Genomic DNA, 18,763 nt, shown 5'->3' on the forward strand with positions numbered 1-18,763 from the left:
GGACTCCCATGACCAACAGAAAACAGCTGCATTAAGATCACTCTGACCAAAAGGTCATGAGTTCAAAGCCAGCCCGGGTTAGAGTGGGTTTCCAACCATTGTGTAGCCTGTTGTCGACCTTTGCAACCCGAAAGACAGTTGCATCTGTCAAGTAGGAAAATTAGGTACCACCTTAACGTGTGGGGAGGCTAAATTAACTAATTTATGAGGCCATAAAAAAAAGACTCCAGCAAAGCATTCCAGCGGGGAAGCATGCGGGGAATGCGGAAGTGCTTCATCAGCGTTGCAGATGGACGATAAAAGCGACAGCTCCCCTGGCGGCCAGAAAAAGTTAAATAGCCTCTGTGTATGTCTGTATATGTTTGTATGTCAAAATTGGCATTGAATGTTTGCCATATATGTGTCCACTGTAATCCGTCCTGAGTTCCCTGCGGGGTGAGAAAGGTGGAATATAAAAGCTGTAAATAAATAAATAAATAAATAAGATGTTGTCCAAAGCAATTAACAGAAGAGTGGTAACAATAAGGAGGCTAGGAAAGTGTATTGTCGAAGGCTTTCATTGCTGTAATCACTATGTTGTTGTAGGTTTTTCGGGCTATTTGGCCATGTTCTAGAAGCATTCTCTCCTGACGTTTCACCTGCATCTATGGCAAGCATCCTCAAAACATCTGAGGATGCTTGCCATAGATGCAGGCGAAACTTCAGGCTAGGAAAGACTCCTTAGATTTAAGGTTGCCAGAGTAGATAATACAAGGTCCATATGGACCAACTCTCAGTATCTGTAGAAGGAAGTTTCCTATGTTTACAATGCGCCCATTGCTTGCCATTCCAATCTGCTCGTTGAAGAAAAACACATTTGCATTCAAACAGAGCCCGGCTCTCCAGCAATAAATCCGGATGCACCTGGGAAATGAGCAATACTGCTCTCATTAAAGCAAACACATCGGTTGTAGTACCTGCACGGTGACACCTGTGCGCAATTTTCACTTTGATGCTAAATAAACAGAAGACGTGCCAGATTAAATGGTGACAGTCATTAAAGTGTTGACCTTACTGAATGAATTACAGAACTCTAGATTTGTATCTACACAGTTTGCCATCACTCAGTGCTATTAATCCTGGGATTTATAGTTTGGTGAGGAACCTGAATGCTAAAAGACCTGGTGAAACTACAACTCCCAGGATTCGAAAGCATTTAGCCATGCCAAAAAAAAGTAGTGTTAAAGGTAAAGGTTGTCCCCTGACATTAAGTCCAGTCATGTCTGACTCTGGGGTGTGGTGCTCATCTCCATTTCTAAGCCAAAGAGCCGGCGTTGTCCATAGACACCTCCAAGGTCATGTGACCAGCATGACCGCATGGAGCGCCGTTACCTTCCCGCCGGAGCAGTACCTATTGATCTACTCACATTTGCATGTTTTCAAACTGCTAGGTTGGCAGAAGCTAGGGCTGACAGCGGAAGCTCATGCTGCTCCCTGGAATCGAATCTGCGACCTTTTGGTCAACAAGCTCAGCAGCTCAGTGCTTTAACCCACTGCGCCACTGTGTTAAACTGCATTAATTCAATAGTATAGATGTACCTAATGATTTCCATGGGACTCAGGGTCTTCATAGAACTTGTGGTGGTACCAAAACACTCAAAGTATCCTTGTCAAAGGCTTTCATGGCTGGAATCACTGGGTTGTTGTGGGTTTTTTTCGGTCTATATGTCAAACTACACAGAGAAGCCATTGAAATCCACAAGTATGTGGACAATTTCAACAGAAAGGAGAAAACCATGAAAATGAACAAAATCTGGCTACCAGTATTAAAAAACTCTAAAATTACAACAGCAAAACAACAGAGAGGAAACAATCAAGGACATCTAATCACCTCTCAACAAAAGATTGCCCCAGGCACTGCCAGGCCATCAAATAATAATAATAATAATAATAATAACAACAACAACAACAACAACAACACTTTATTTGTACTCCAATACCATCTCCCCAAGGGACTCGGTGCGGCTTACATGAGGCCGAGCCCAAATACAACAATATAAGCAATAATAACAATACAAGCAATTAAAATAAAAAAAAACATAGACAATAAAATATGCAACAATTAACAATAAGACAACACACAATTAAAAACTGTGGGAAGGCCAAATGTAAACTTAAAATTGGAAATGCTAATCAAGGTGGTCAGTTGAAACATTCACACCTAGCTCCAACAGACAAGAGTTCTTTGTCCCACCCTGGTCATTCCACAGATATATAAACCCATTTTCCTAGTTCCAACAGACCCCACAACCTCTGAGGATGCTTGCCACAGATGCAGGCGAAACGTCAGGAGAGAATGCCTCTAGAACATGGCCATATAGCCCGAAAAACCCTACAACAACCCATTCAAAGTATCTCTTATGCACACTGAAGGAGCTTTTAAATAGAAAGGAAGGTGGACACCGGGCATCTCTTGCATTCCAAAACAAGACCTCAGAATACATTTTATAGTTTGCCTTTCAAAGAAAGCTCAAACTAATAGTTAATCTTTAATGATGCATCAAGCGAAGGAGGATGAAAGTCATCGGTGGTCAAGTGACCAAGGAACACAACTTCTGAGGAGGAGTTTTATGAGCGTCGGGAAAGTTATCTAAAGCAGGAGGAAAAAGAACAAGTTGGGATTTTGCTCCTTTGGAATCAGGAACAGTCTGAGACTAATCTGATCTCCTTTTTCGATAGAGTTACAAGCTGAGTAGATGCGGGGAATGCCGTGGATGTAGCGTACCTGGATTTCAGTAAGGCCTTCGACAAGGTCCCCCATGACCTTCTGGGAAGGAAACTAGTCCAATGTGGGCTAGGCAAAACTACGGTGAGGTGGATCTGTAATTGGTTAAGTGGACGAACACAGAGAGTGCTCACCAATGCTTCCTCTTCATCCTGGAAAGAAGTGACGAGTGGAGTGCTACAAGCAGGGTTCCCCCCTGGGCCCGGTCCTGTTCAACATCTTTATTAATGACTTAGATGAAGGGTTAGAAGGCATGATCATCAAGTTTGCAGACGACACCAAATTGGGAGGGATAGCCAGCATTCCAGAGGACAGAAGCAGAATTCAAAACGATCTTCACAGATTAGAGAGATAGGCCAAAACTCACAAAATGAAGTTCAACGGGGACAAATGCAAGATACTCCACTTGGGCAGGAAAAACGAAATGCAAAGATACACAACGAGGGACAGGTGGCTCGAGAGCAGTACGTGTGAAAAAGATCTTGGGGTCTTTGTGGACAACATGTTAAACATGAGCCAGCAATGTGATGCGGCAGCAAACAAAGCCAATGGGATTTTGGCCTGCATCAATAGGAGCATAGTGTCTAGGTCCAGGGAAGTCATGCTACCCCTCTATTCCGCTTTGGTTAGACCACACCTGGAATATTGTGTCTAATTTGGGCACCACAATTCAAGAGAGATATTGACAAGCTGGAATGTGTCCAGAGGAGGGCGACTAAAATGATCAAGGGTCTGGAGAACAAGCCCTATGAGGAGTGGTTTAAAGAGCTGGACATGTTTAGCCTGAAGAAGAGAAGGATGAGAGGAGATATGATAGCCATGTATAAATATGTGAGAGGAAGCCACAGGGAGGAGGGAGCAAGCTTGTTTTCTGCTTCCTTGGAGACTAGGATGCGGAACAACGGCTTCAAACTACAAGAGAGGCGATTCCATCTGAACATGAGGAAGAACTTCCTGACTGTGAGAGCCATTCAGCAGTGGAACTCTCTGCCCCGGAGTGTGGTGGAGGCTCCTTCTTTGGAAGCTTTTAAACAGAGGCTGGATGGCCATCTGTCAGGGGTGATTTGAATGCAATATTCCTGCTTCTTGGCAGAATGGGGTTGGACTGGATGGCCCAGGAGGTCTCTTCCAACTCTTTGATTCTATGATTCTATGAGACCATCTCATCTTGGTCTGGATTTAATCTAGAATTCGAACTTGATTTACAAGGCCTTTTGGGGCTGTTCATGGAGAAATGATATCAAAACATAAAATTCCTGAGCCAAAAGGGAAATTATTATTTTTTTCTGTTGCTAATGGAGTTGGAATTTGATGGCCTGGATTTTATGACTCTTTGTTTCCCATGTGGCCCTCCAGACTATCGTAAATGAGTCACAAAAACAGTATCTTGACAAAATGTAGACTTGCAACTCTCCAGCGTGGTCTTTAACACCTTTGCCGGACGAAGAAGCAAGTCGGGCTCCTAAATGTGCAATATATACTATATTTTTGTTGACACAATAATGCCTTTTGGTAGATTTGGGGTGTTACTGTATTTTGCTGCACAGCCAATGCAGCCACCCTTGGAAATGCTATCAAGATCTCGTCCCACAAATCTGATAACTTATTCAGGTGATAAATAGAAGCATCCGATTACCTGCTTCCTTGCATTATTTAATAAAAGCAGTACTGGAACCAGATTGTTTACAGCCTCAACAGTGTTTCAATACCATTGGATTCATAGCAATTTGCAAAGCTGACTGGCACAACCTGGGGATCACAACCAGATACAGTGAAGACATCTTCCCTTGTGCTTTGCTACTCTGCTGCTGAGTTTTAATTAATTGTGCGAAATTAATTTTAATTAATTGTCCAAAAGCCTCCTTAGCAACCAATGCAACCATTGGGCATACTGAGTATTCGTGTAGAATTTGGTCCAGATCCATCATTGTTTGAGCCCACAGTGATCTCTGGATGTAGGTGAACTACAACTCCAAAATCAAAGGACACTGCCCACCAAACCCTTCCACTATTTTCTATTGGTCATGGGAGAACTGTGTGCCAAGTTTGGCCCAATTTTATCATTGGTGGGGTTCAGAATGCTCTTTGATTGTAAGTGAACTATAAATCCCAGCAACTACAACTCCCAAATGACAAAATCATTTTTTTTGAGTGAAGGACAAAGAACATTCTGAACCCCACCAATGATGGAATTGACCCAAACTTGGCACACAGTTCGCCCATGACCAATAGAAAATACTGGAAAGGTTTGGTTTTGGAGTTGTAGTTCACCTACATCCAGAGATCACTGTGGACTCAAACAATGATGGATTTGAACCAAACTCTACACGGATACTCAATATTCCCAAATGGGAACACTGGTGGAGTTTGGGAAAAATAGAATCTTGACATTCGGGAGTTGTAGTTGCTGGGATTTATAGTTCACCTATAATGACAGAGCATTCTGAACCCCAAACAATGATAGAATTGGGCCACAGCAACGTGTGATGCAGTCCAAAATCTGACTTGCCTGGAGATCTGTACTAAATATTTTACATAACCATTACTTTCTCAATTCAACTTCCTTTAGGTATTGGCCTTTTCTCTAGAACTCTGCAATTCTACAGAAGTCTACAATTAAGCAACAATTCTCCCTAAGAAACACAGAAACACAACAAGTTAGAAGCAATGGTTGTTTGAAAATTAACCCAACGGTTGGTTAAAGCAGCTACTCATCTACCTTACATGCCACACATTAACGCTTCGCTGAACCAAAATATCGAGTCTCAGTTGTGGACAAAATAGGTGTCAGCAAAGAGGAAAGAAAGGAGAGAGAGACCTGGAACTGAATGTCAACACGGCTTGGAGCAAAAAGCATTCTTAATGATTCCCAGTCCTGTTCATCAGATAGAATCCATCCTTGAACCAGAAAAGAAGTACGAAGACACTCTAAAATCAGGAAAGTAAATAAAGGACACCACTCAGGAAACGGAGGAATTCCAGTCTGGGATCAATCAGGTTGCGAGGTCTCTGAGGATGCCCGCCAAAGTTGCAGGTGAAATGTCAGGAGGGAATGCTACTGGAACAAGCTGGCAAAACCAATTCCAAACTGGCTTAAATACAGTGACTTAAGAGTGTTCCAGCATAAGAGTGTTTTGAGTTAAGAGCTGTGTTCCGGCATAGAGTGTTTTGAGTTAAGAGCTGTGTTCCAGCATAAGAGTGGTTTGAGTTAAGAGCTATCACCTGGCCTGGATTTGCTTTGACATATGAGCGGCATTTTGAGTTAGGCGCTAGTGCCAGGAGGAGCACTAGTGCAAAACCCCAGACTTTCAGGCTTCAAGGGAGCAGCTTCTGTGCCTCGTGCTCTTGGTCGCTTTGGGACTCTGCTGTCTGCTTTGCTCTTGTCTGCTTTGAGGAACCAGGCAGGAAGCAGGCTGGCAATGAAGCTGCAGAGCCATTCAATGCTAATCAAGGTGGCCAATTTCAACATTCACACTTGCCTCAAAAAGACAAGACTTCTTTCTCCCATCCTGGTCATTATTCCACAGATGTATAACCCTCACTTGCCTAGTTTCCAACAGACTTCACAACCTCTGAAGATGCCTGCCATAGATGTAGGGGAAATGTCAGGAGAGAATGCTTCTGGAACATGGCCTGGATTTGCTTTGACATACGAGCAGCATTTTGCATTAGGCGCTGGCGCCAGGAGGAGCACTAGCGCGAGAGCCCAGGACTTTCAGGGTTCAAGGGAGCAGCCTCCGTGCCTCATGCACTTGTCCGCTTTGGGAGACTGCTGTCTGCTCTGCTCTTGTCCGCTTTGAGGAACCAGGCAGGAAGCAGGCTGGCACTGAAGCTGCAAGGCCATTCAATGCTAATCAAGGTGGCAAACTGCAGCATACACACTTGCCTCAAACACACAGAGCACTTGATGAATCAACCTGAACACAGCATATTATTTGAGAACACAGAAATGCTGGAACGCTCTAACCACTACCATATCAGACTACACAGAGAAGCCACTGAAATCCGCAAGAAGCATGTGGACATTCTCAAGAGAAAGGAGAAAACTATGAAAATGAACAAAGTGGCTACCATTTTAAAAAAAGCTCCAAAATCAGGACAGTACATAAAGTGTAACACTCAAAAAGGAGGGGAATTCCAGACAGGAATCAACTAGGGCCAGCTAACACCTCCAAACAAAGGATTCCCCCCCAGGCAGCAATCAACCACACTTTGAAGCTGCAGGTCCATTCAATGCTAACCAAGGTGGCCAACTGCAGCATTCACACTTGCCTCAAACAGACAAAGAGTTTTTTCTCCCACCCTGGACATTATTCCACAGATATATAAAGACCACTTGATTAGCTTCCATCAGACCTCATAACCTCTGAAGAGGCCTGCCATAGATGTGGACGAAACGTCAGGAGAGAATGCTTCTGGAACATGGCCAGATAGCCCAGATAACTCACGACAACCCAAGATAGGTTCTGCAGGTTTGTTCTTAAGTTGAATCAGTATGTAAGTTGGAACAAGTACTTTTTTAAGTACAGCTCCAACCAACTATATATATATCAGTTCTGGATCGAATAGGGAAGGGTTAACACCCCCCTGTGACATTTGTTTTGCAGTCTGTGCTGCTGTGCAGAAGATTTCGCTGCACTTTGTGTCCCTGTGATAATTGGATTTTGGAAAATTTGGCTTGATGTGGAAACAAGGATTGGGGATAAAGAAGAGTTTCTCAACCTGGGGGTCGGGACTCCTGGGGGTTGTGAGGGGGTGTCAGAGGGGTTGCCAAAACCATAAGAAAACACAGCATTTTCTGTTGGTCATGGGGGTTCTGTGTGGGAATTTTGGTCCAATTATATCATTGGTGAGGTCCAGAATGCTCTTTGATTGTAGGTGAACTATAAATCCCAGTAACTACAACTCCCAAATGTCAAGGTCTATTTTCCCCAAACTCCACCAGTGTTCACACTTGGGAATATTGAGTATTTGTGCCAAGTTTGGTCCAGATCCATCATTGTTTGAGCCCACAGTGCTCTCTGGATGTAGGTGAACTACAACTCCCAAACTCCAAGGTCAATGCCCACCAAACCCTTCCAGTGTTTTCTGTTGGTCATGGGGGGAGTTCTGTGTGCCAAGTTTGGTTAAATTCCATCGTTGGTGGAGTTCAGAATGCTCTTTGATTGTAGGTGAACTATATATCCCAGCAACTACAACTCCCAAATGTCAACGTATTTCCTACAAACTCCATCTGTGTTCATATTGGGGCATATGGAATATTTGTGCCACGTTTGGTCCAGATCCATCATTGTTTGAGTCCACACTGCTCTCTGGATGTAGGTGAACTACAACTCCCAAATGACAAAATCAATCCTCTCCACAACCCCACTAGTATTCAAATTTGGCCGTATCCGTTATTTGTGTCCAGTGAATCAAAATACATCCTGCATATCAGATGTTTACATTATGATTCGTATCAGTAGCAAAATTACAGTTATGAAGTAGTAATGAAAATGATTTATTTATTTATTTATTGTATTATTATTATTATTATTTATTTTATTATTCATTGTTTTTATGCTTCTAAATGTATTGTAATGTTGCATAATAATTTTTCCAGGAGTGAATTACCCTTCCGAGGAGTCGATTCCTGTTGTCTCAGACCCGTTCTTAACTAGAAGTTGTTTGCAAGTCTGAAGTTTGTATTGCAAAACCCAAAAATGCTGTCCTCAAGCATTTCGAGTAAAGGATACTCTGCCTGCATCAATGCCTTGAATGCAAAAGGATGGGAGTTGGCACAACGGCGCACACTGCATTTCAAAGAAGCCCTGCAAGCGGAGCTACTGAGCTGGCTTTGCGTGTCGCCAAGCACGTTGCAAGCGCCAGCGAGAACATGCACGATCGAGAACGACAGATGAAGGGGAGGAAAGGGAAGGAATGAGAGAGAGAGAGAGAGAGAGAGAGAGAAGCCAATCAGAGCCATATGCAACCAGAATGTATTGCCAAAAAGTTCTTTCAACACACAGACAAGACACACACAGAAGGCTCGGCACTTCCTTTGGTATTTGCAAAAAGGAGTGGAAGGGGAGAGGCATTTCGGGGCTAGCTAGCCAATCGTGGCTTGGAGCAAAAACCACACACACACAAAAGCACATCATGTGTTTCTGCTGAAGCATTAGGAAAACCTTACTGTGCAAGGGTGAAACATACATACATACATCGTGGGAGTGTGGCGGAGGTTTTTCAACAGAAGCTGGATGGCCATCTGTCAGGAGTGCTTTGATTGTGTCTTCCTGCATGGAAGACTTGGGCTGCATTTGATGCAAAACCTACGGACAGTAAGAGCTCTTCAAGGGTGGAACGTACATACTTCTTAGGACCTGGATGGCCATCTGTCAGGAGTGCTTTGATTGTGTCTTCCTGCATGGAAGACTTGGGTTGCATTTGATGCAAAATCTACGGACAGTAAGAGCTCTTCAAGGGTGGAACGTACATACTTCTTAGGAGCTGGATGGCCATCTGTCAGGAGTGCTTTGATTATGTCTTCAAATGGGTTGCATTTGATGCAAAACCTACTGACAGTAAGCGCTCTTCAAGGGTGGAACGTACATACTTCTTAGGAGCTGGATGGCCATCTGCCAGGAGTGCTTTGATTGTGTCTTCCTGCATGGAAGACTTAGGTTGCATTTGATGCAAAACCTACGGACAGTAAGAGCTCTTCAAGGGTGGAACGTACATACTTCTTAGGAGCTGGATGACCATCTGTCAGGAGTGCTTTGACTATGTCTTCCTGCATGGAAGAATTGGGTTGGTTTGGATACAAAACCTACTGACAATAAGAACTGTTCAAAGGTGGAACATACACATTTCTTGGGAGTGTGGTGGAGGCTTTTCAACAGAAGCTGGATGGCCATCTGTCAGGAGTGCTTTGATTGTGTCTTCATGCATGGAAGACTTAGGTTGGATCTGATACCATACCTATTGACAGTAAGGTTTTTCACGGGTAGAACATATGTACTTCTTAGGAGTATGGTGGAGGTTTTTCAACAGAAGCTGGATGGCCATCTGTCAGGAGTGTTTTGATCGTGTCTTCTTGCATGGAAGACTTAGGTTGGATCCGATACCAAACCTACTGATAGTAAGAGGTTTTTCATGGGTGGAACAAACGTACTTCTTAGGAGTATGGTGGAGGTTTTTCAACAGAAGCTGAATGGCCATCTGTCAGGAGTGCTTTGACTGTGTCTTCCTGCATGGAAGACTTGGGTTGGATTGGATAGAAAACCTCCTGGCAGTAAGAGCTATTCAAGGGTGGAACGTACACACTTCTTAGGAGTGTGGTGAAGGTTGTCAACAGAGGTTAGATGACCATCTGTCAGGAGTGCCTTGACTGTGTCTTCCTGCATGGAAGAATTGAGTTGGATTGGATGGCCTTTGGGGAGCTTTCTTCCAACTCTATGACATTATAAAGTCTCCAAAGAATCATATACGTCAATGAGACCCCCAAGGGCCATCCAGTCCAACCCTCTAGACAGGCAAGAACACACAATCAAAGCACTCCCGACGGATGGCCATCCAGAAAAACCTCTGAAGGTGTTCCAATTCCTTTGTTGTAATATGTTTTCAATCTAAGCAAGACCAATTATCATGGGGTTTTCCGAAGTGACCTGGGTTTTCATAGCAGAGCAAGGATTTGAACCTTGTCTCCAGAGACATTGGGTCCAACATCTAAACCACTCATATGCTCATCTCAGCACTAGATTTCACACAATCCTGGTGCTTTACTCACGCTACAATCAATGGCAATTTGGAGGCAGGGTGGAGGTAGAGAGCCAAAAAAATGCAGCTTTTCCCCTCCCGTCTAGACACTTTGGAGACACCCGTATAATTTCGCCTGGCTTTCCCATACGCAGAGGAAATGGCACCAATTGCCCTTTATACATTCCCTGACACATTTGACCAAGATCAGCTCAGAAATGCAATGGGTTTGGCCATGTTCCAGAAGCATTCTCTCCTGACGTTTTGCCCACATCTATGGCAGGCATTCTCAGAGGTTGTGAGGTCTGTTGGAAAACTAGGCAAGTGAGGTGGAATAATGTCCAGGGTGGGAGAAAAAACTCTTGTCTGCTTGAAGCAAGTGTTAATATTGGCCACCTTGATTAGCACTGAATGGCCTTGCAGCTTCAAAGCCTGGCTGCTTCCTGCCTGATGGAATCCTTTGTTGGGAGATGTTAGCTGGCTGTGATTGTTTATATATCTGTGGAATAATGTCTGCTTTATTAGGCAAATGTGAATGTTGCAATTGACCAGATTGATTAGCATTCAATTGCCTTGCAGCTTCAAAGCCTGGCTGCTTTCTGCCTGGAAGAATCCTTTGTTGGAAGATGTTAGCTGGCTGATTGTGTAAATATTTGTGGAATAACGCCCAGAGTGGGAGAAAGAACTTTTGTCTGTTTGAGGTAGGTGTGAATGTTGCAATTGGGCAACTTGATTAGCCTTCAATTGCCTTGCAGCTTCAAAGCCTGGCTGCTTCCTGCCTGGGGGGAATCCTTTGTTGGGAGATGTTAGCGGGCCATGATAGTTTCTCCTACCCTAGACATCATTCCAGAGGTATATAAACCCCATTTTCCTAGTTTCCAACAGACTTCACAACCTCTGAGGATGCCTGCCATAGATGTGGGCAAAACGTCAGGTGAGAATGCTTCCGGAACATGGCCAGACAGTGCGGAAAACTCACAGCTACCCAATTATATTATTATTACTAGCCATCCCCTGAAACGTGTTGCTGTGGTCCAGTCTGTGTATATGTGTTTTGTGTATATATTTGTGTGTTTGCGTATATATGTGTGGTTTTGTGCATGTGTTGTAATGTAATTTTTGTGGGTTTTTTGGCCTTTTAAGTCTCTTCTGCTGTGTTTTTCAGTGTTTTTATGCGTGATGGTCATTTGCTGGCCTGATAGGTGTCTTGTGTCCAAATTTGGTGCCAATTCGTCCAGTGGTTATTGAGTTATGTTGATCCCACAAACGAATATTACATTTTTATTTACATAGATTGATGTTTTAGTATATGCATTTAATCTGTGTAGTTGTGGTCCTACTTTGAGGAGCAACAGGTAATAAATAGCATGTATTATGACATACTAGGAAGAACTTCCTGCTTGGAAGACTCCTTCTTTGGAAGTTTTAAGCAGAGGCTGGATGGACATCTGTCGGGAGGGCTTTGGTTGTGCTTTTTCGCATGGCAAAAAAGGGATAGGACTAGGTGGCCTTTGAGGACTCTTGCAAATTGATGATGATGGTATCAGCTGTTGACTTTGTATACTTTGAGCTTGGCAATGAAACAACAACACCCAAATCGGAACCTGGAACAATCCTTGGAGAAGCTCGCCTTTCCCCTACAAGGTGGGCACGTTTTTCCTGGAGACGCCCATTAAAAACATGCCGCCATTTAAATTCACATTTCTTTCCAAACAGACATGCACACACACACACACCTCCACCCACTTCCGCTGAACAACAACCCACATGTCGCCACACCGACCGCACAATCTCCAAAGCAACAACACCAGGTTCCTATAAGGCAGTGAACTCCACCAATGATGGAATTGAACCAAATTTGGCACACAGAGCTCCAATGACTGATAAAAAATGCTGGAAGGGTTTGGTGGGCATTGACCTTGAGTTTTGGAGTTGTAGTTCACCTACATCCAGAGAGCACTGTGGACTCAAACAATGATGGGTCTGGGCCAAACGTGGCACGGATACTCAATATGCCCCAATACGAACACTGGTGGAGTTTGGGGAAAATACACCCTGATATTTGGGAGTTGTAGTTGTTGGGATTTGTAGTTCACCTACAATCAAAGAGCATTCTGAACTCACCCAAAAATGGAACTGAACCAAACCTGGCACACAAAACTCCCATGACCAACAGAAAATAGTGAGTGGGTTTGGTGGGCATTGATCTTGAGTTTTGGAGTTGTAGTTCACCTAAAATCAAAGAGCATTCTGAACTCCACCAACAATGGAATTGAACCAGATTTGGCACACAAAAATCCCATGACCAACAGAAAACACTGGAAGGGTTTGGTGGCATTGACCTTGAGTTTTGGAGTTATAGTTCACCTACATCCAGAGAACACTGTGAACTCAAACAATGATGGATCTGGACCAAACTTGGCACAGATACTCTATATGACCAGATGTGAACACTGGTGGAGTTTGGGGAAAATAGACCCTGACATTTGGGAGTCTTAGTTGCTGGGATTTATAGTTCACCTACAATAAAAGAGCATTCTGAACTCCCCCAACGATGGAATTGAACCAAACTTGGCACACAGTTCACCTACATCCAGAGAGTAATATGGACTCAAACAATGATGGATCTGGGCCAAACTTGGCACGGATACTCAATATGTCCAGATGTGAACACTGGTGGAGTTTGGGGGAAATAGAACTTGACATTTGCGAGTTGTAGTTGTTGGGATTTATAGTTCATCTACAATGAAATAGCATTCTGAACTCCCCCAACAATGGAACTGAACCAACGCAGAGCTCCCATGAATGATAAAAAATGCTGGAAGGGTTTGGTGGGCATTGACCTTGAGTTTTGGAGTTGTAGTTCACCTACATCCAGAGAGTAATATGGACTCAAACAATGTATCTGGGTCAAACTTGGCACGGATACTCAATATGTCCAAATGTGAACACTGGTGGAGTTTGGGGAAAATAGACCCTTACATTTGGGAGTTGTCGTCGTTGGGATTTATAGTTCACCTACAATCAAAGAGCATTCTGAACTCCACAAACAATGGAATTGAACCAAACTTGGCACACAGAACTCCCATGAGTGATAAAAAATGCTGGAAGGGTTTGGTGGGCATTGACCTTGAGTTTTGGAGTTGTAGTTCACCTACATCCAGAGAGCACTTTGGACTCAAACAATGATGGATCTCGACCAAACTTGGCACGAATCCTCAATATGCCCAAATGTGAACACTGGTGGAGATTGGGGAAAATTGACCTTGACATTTGGGAGTTGTAGTTGCTGGGATTTGTAGTTTACCTCCTACATAATCCCTGATCAGAAACAGAAACCCATTGGGTGACATTGGTGCGAATCACACTCCCTCAACCTCAAACGGCAAATCCAAGAGCAACCTAGGATAGCTTTCTCATATGTTCAGAGCCATTGCGATCTAGTGCTTTGAATGTAGAAGACTTTGAAAAACCAGGGTTCAAATCCTTACCCATGCCTGCTTCAGAGACCAATGCTCAAACCATGCTGACTCTAATCTCCAATTGCAAATGCTCTTACCCTACGAAAAGAGCAGGATAGTACTACAGAACGAACTCCTCGTCATTATTATTATAATACCCATTTAAACTTGGCAGCAAGGATATGGTTGGCACTGAACTTTTTCACAGCTCATACACATACACAAAGAATTATAGTTTCTTATTAGAAGATATACTGAGAAAGAAAAAGCATAAAATAATAATAATAATAATAATAGAAAAATAAAGAAAATAAAGAAAATATTGCACTTCCTCTTGGCTTTAACTATGGTTAAGTAGAAAAAAATACAAATAATAATAAATAGTAACAACAACAATAGAAAAATGAACAGAAAAAATACAGAAAATATTACATTGCTTTCTGGCTGTTTAAACTATGATTAAAATATATACATATTATTATTATTATTATTATTAATAATATCAGCAGAAAAAGTGCATTTTACAATGATTTCAACAGAAAAAAATTAAAGAAAAATATATAGAAAATATGACATTTCCTCCTGGCTTTTCAAACTATGGTTTTGCAATTACTTCACAGAAGCAAAATATACAATAATAATAATAATAATAGAAAAATCAGCAGAAAAAAAATATGACATCGCCTCCTGGCTTTTCAAACTATGGTTTTACAATAACTTCAACAGAAAATAATAGAAAAATAAGCATAAAAGATATAGAAAATATGACACTGCCTCCTTGCTTTTCAAACTATGGTTTTACAATGACTTCAACAGAAAATAATAGAAAAATCAGCAGAAAATATATAGAAAATATGACATTGTCTCCTGGCTTTTCAAACTATGGTTTTGCAATTACTTCAAAGAAGCAAAATATATAATAATAATAGAAATATCCGCAGAAAAAATTACAGAAAATATTACATTGCCTCCTGGTTTTTCAAACTATGGTTTTGCATTTACTTCAAAGAAGAAAAATATATAGAAAATAATAATAATAGTAATAATACTAACAATAATAGAAAAATCAGAAGAAAAAGTACAGACAATATTATATTGCCTCCTTGCTTTTCAAACTATGGTTTTCAAATGACTTCAACAGAAAATAATAATAGCAAAATCAGCAGAAAAAATACAAAAAATATTACCTTGCCTCCTTGCTATTTAAACTATGATTATAGGATGACTCCAAAGAAGAAAACATATAGAAAATAATAATAATAATAATAATAATAATAATAATAGAAAAATCATCAGAAAAAGTAGACAATATTACATTGCCTCCTTGCTTTTCAAACTATGGTTTTGCAATTACTTCAAAGAAGAGAAATATACAATAATAATAATCATAGAAAAATCATCAGAAAAATAGAGAAAATAATACATTGCCTCAGCTTTTCAAACTATAGTTTTACAATGACTTCAAAAAAGAAAGATATACAGAAAATAATAGTAGGAAAAAACCAGAAAATATTACATTGCCTTTCTTAACTATGGTTATACAATGCCTTCAAAGAAGAGAAATAAAGAAAAAAAATGCCCAAAATATTAGCAGAAAAAAATAAAGAAAATATTGCCACCTGACTTTCTGAACTAAGGTTTTCCATACATCCCTCTATATAAAATTACTTTATTTCTCATACATTTTCTTCTGCTTTACCAAAGCTAGTCATGATCAAGCCCTACAATTAGCACGCCATTCTGATATACGATTATTATTCTCATATAGTATTATTATTAGGCAAAGCAAGACAATCAAAGCTTCCCAAGCCTCCCAAGGCTCTCTTTGTTGCAAGACCCCATTCAAGGAGACTCTGTGCCTGCAAATGCATGCATTTGCACAGCATGGAAACAAAATATTGGAAAATTAATTAATCATTAGTAATTAATGATTGCATGTTTGCAATTAAGAGTGGGAAGGGTTTTTATACTTGCAATAGACAATTGCAAAAAAAGTAAACAATATTAATATTATGATTGGAGGAGTAATTCATGCATTGCACAGCATGGAAACAAATAGTAAAATTAATTGATTATTAGTAATTAAAGATTGCATGTTTGCAATTAAGAGTAGGAACCTTTTTTTTTGCATATAATAGACAACTGCAAAAAAGTAAGCACTATTATTATTATTATTATTATTATTATTGGAGTAATGCATGCATTGCACAGAATGGAAACAAATAGTAAAATTAATAGATCATTAGCAATTAATGATTGCATGCTTGCAATTAAATGTAGGAACCTTTTTTTGCATACAATAGACAACTGCAAAAAAGTAAGCACTATTATTATTATTATTATTGGAGTAATGCATGCATTGTACAGCATGGAAACAAATAGCAAAATTAATTCATCATTAGTAATTAAAGATTGCATGCTTGCAATTAAGTGTAGAAACCTTTTTTTTTGCTTGCAACAGACAATTGCAAAAATGCTTGCAATTAAGTGTAGGAACCATTTTTTGCTTGCAATAGACAGTTGCAAAAAGTAAACAATATTAATGTTGTTATTACTGGAGGAGTAATGCATGGATTGCACAGCATGGAAACAAATACTGAAATTAATTCATCATTAGTAATTAATGATTGCATGTTTGCAATTAAGAGTAGGAACCCCTTTTTACTTGCTTTAGACAACTGCAAAAAAAGGAACTAATATGATTGTTATTATGATTGGAGTAATGCATGCATTGCACAGCATGGAAACACATAGTAAAATTAATTGATCATTAGTAATTAAAGATTGCATGCTTGCAATTAAGAGTAGGAACCCTTTTTTGCAATTTTGCAAAACATTATTATGATTGGAGGAGGGTTTTTTCCCCTCCACCCCTATATTTGCAAATGATAATTAGGAATAATTTCAGAAAATTGCAAAAAAATGCATGTTAAGCTATTCTTGTTGAATTCCCCCCCAAACCCTAATGCACCCCACCTCCAAAGGTAAAATACATTGAGGACAATGAAGGACTCTTTGCTTACTTACCCAGGGGAGATGCGGCTGTGTCTCTGCTGGGCGGAGGAATCAGGGGACTGCCAACTTGAGCGAGCCGCTGCACTCTCTGCCAGCCCTGAACACAAGGCGCGCGCGCACAGAGGCAGGCAGCCCCGGGAAAAAGTGCCCGGATGGAGAACGCTCCTTTCTCGCCTCTCCCGCCCACAAGGGGGCTGGCCCTGTCTTGCTCCCCACTGCGCAGGCGCGGGAGGTGCAATGCAGGAGCATAGGGACAACTGGGCTTAAGAAACAGTGCAGTTGGACTCCCACTTGATCAAGGGAGTTGTAGTTTTGCAAGCCTATTGGTGCATTTCCCCCCCCCTCTACAAACTGCAAATCCCAGGACTCCATCACATTGAAGCAAGTGAAAGCTGCATCTCTCTGCACTCTCTGCTCAGTGCTATAAATAGTTCTGGGAGTTGTAGTTTTGCAAGCCTATTGGTGCTCCAAACTACAAATCCCAAGACTCCATTACATTGGTGAAGGGTGCATCTCTCTACACTGTAGAATTAATGCAGCCTTGGCTCAGTGATATAAATAGTTCTGGGAGTTGTAGTTTTGCAAGCCTATTAGTGCCTTTTCCTCTCTCCAAACTACAAATCCCAGGACTCCATAGCATTGAAGCAAGTGAAAGCTGCATCTCTCTGCACTCTCTGCTCAGTGCTATAAATAGTTCTGGGAGTTGTAGTTTTGCAAGCCTATTGGTGCTTTTTCCCCTCTCCAAACTACAAATCCCAGGACTCCATAGCATTGGTGAAGTGTAGAATTAATTTCTACATTGTAGAATTAATGCACCCCTGGCTCAGTGCTATAAATTATTCTGGGCATTGTAGTTTTACAAGCACATTAGTGTTTTCCCCCTTCTCCAAACTACAAATCCCAGGACTCCATAGCGTTGGTGAAGGATACATCTCTCCACATGGTAGAAATTAATGCAGCCTTGGCTCAGTGCTATATATAATTCTGGAAGTTGTAGTTTTACATGCACATTAGTGCTTTTTTCCCTCTCCAAGCTACAAATCCCAGGACTCCATAGCGTTGGTGAAGGATACATCTCTCCACATTGTAGAATTAATGCAGCCTTGGCTCAGTGCTATATATAATTCTGGGAGTTGTAGTTTTACAAGCACATTAGTGTTTTCCCCCTCTCCAAACTACAAATACATAGCATTGGTGAAGGATACATCTCTCCACATGGTAGAAATTAATGTAGCCTTGGCTCAGTGCTATAAATAATTCTGGGAGTTGTAGTTTTGCAAGCCTATTACTGCCTTTTCCCCTCTCCAAACTACAAATCCCAGGACTCCATAGCATTGGTGAAGTGTAGAATTAATTTCTACATTGTAGAATTAATGCACCCCTGGCTCAGTGCTATAAATTATTCTGGGCGTTGTAGTTTTACAAGCACATTAGTGTTTCCCCCTTCTCCAAACTACAAATCCCAGGACTCCATAGCATTGGTGAAGGATACATCTCTCCACATGGTAGAAATTAATGCAGCCTTGGCTCAGTGCTATATATAATTCTGGGAGTTGTAGTTTTACATGCACATTAGTGCTTTTTTCCCTCTCCAAGCTACAAATTCCAGGACTCCATAGCGTTGGTGAAGGATACATCTCTCCACATTGTAGAATTAATGCAGCCTTGGCTCAGTGCTATAAATAATTCTGGGAGTTGTAGTTTTGCAAGCCTATTGGTGCATTTCCCCCCCCCCCTCTCCAAACTACAGATCCCAGGACTCCATAGCATTGATGAAGTGTAGAAT

General features: G+C 41.4%; 1 protein-coding gene across 1 annotated transcript in view; it reads right to left on the reverse strand.

Moving 5' to 3' along the window:
* The window catches only part of RNF24 (ring finger protein 24), a 104,090-nt gene extending 86,977 nt beyond the window's left edge, over nucleotides 1–17,113 (reverse strand). Inside the window, exon 1 of the mRNA XM_060779423.2 lies at nucleotides 16,990–17,113. The gene's annotated coding sequence lies outside the window, so the exon portion shown is untranslated. The remainder of the gene's footprint in view (nucleotides 1–16,989) is intronic.
* Nucleotides 17,114–18,763: the final 1,650 nt, after the last annotated feature.

Source organism: Anolis sagrei, chromosome 5, assembly GCF_037176765.1.
Source record: "Anolis sagrei isolate rAnoSag1 chromosome 5, rAnoSag1.mat, whole genome shotgun sequence".
Lineage (NCBI taxonomy): Eukaryota > Metazoa > Chordata > Lepidosauria > Squamata > Dactyloidae > Anolis > Anolis sagrei.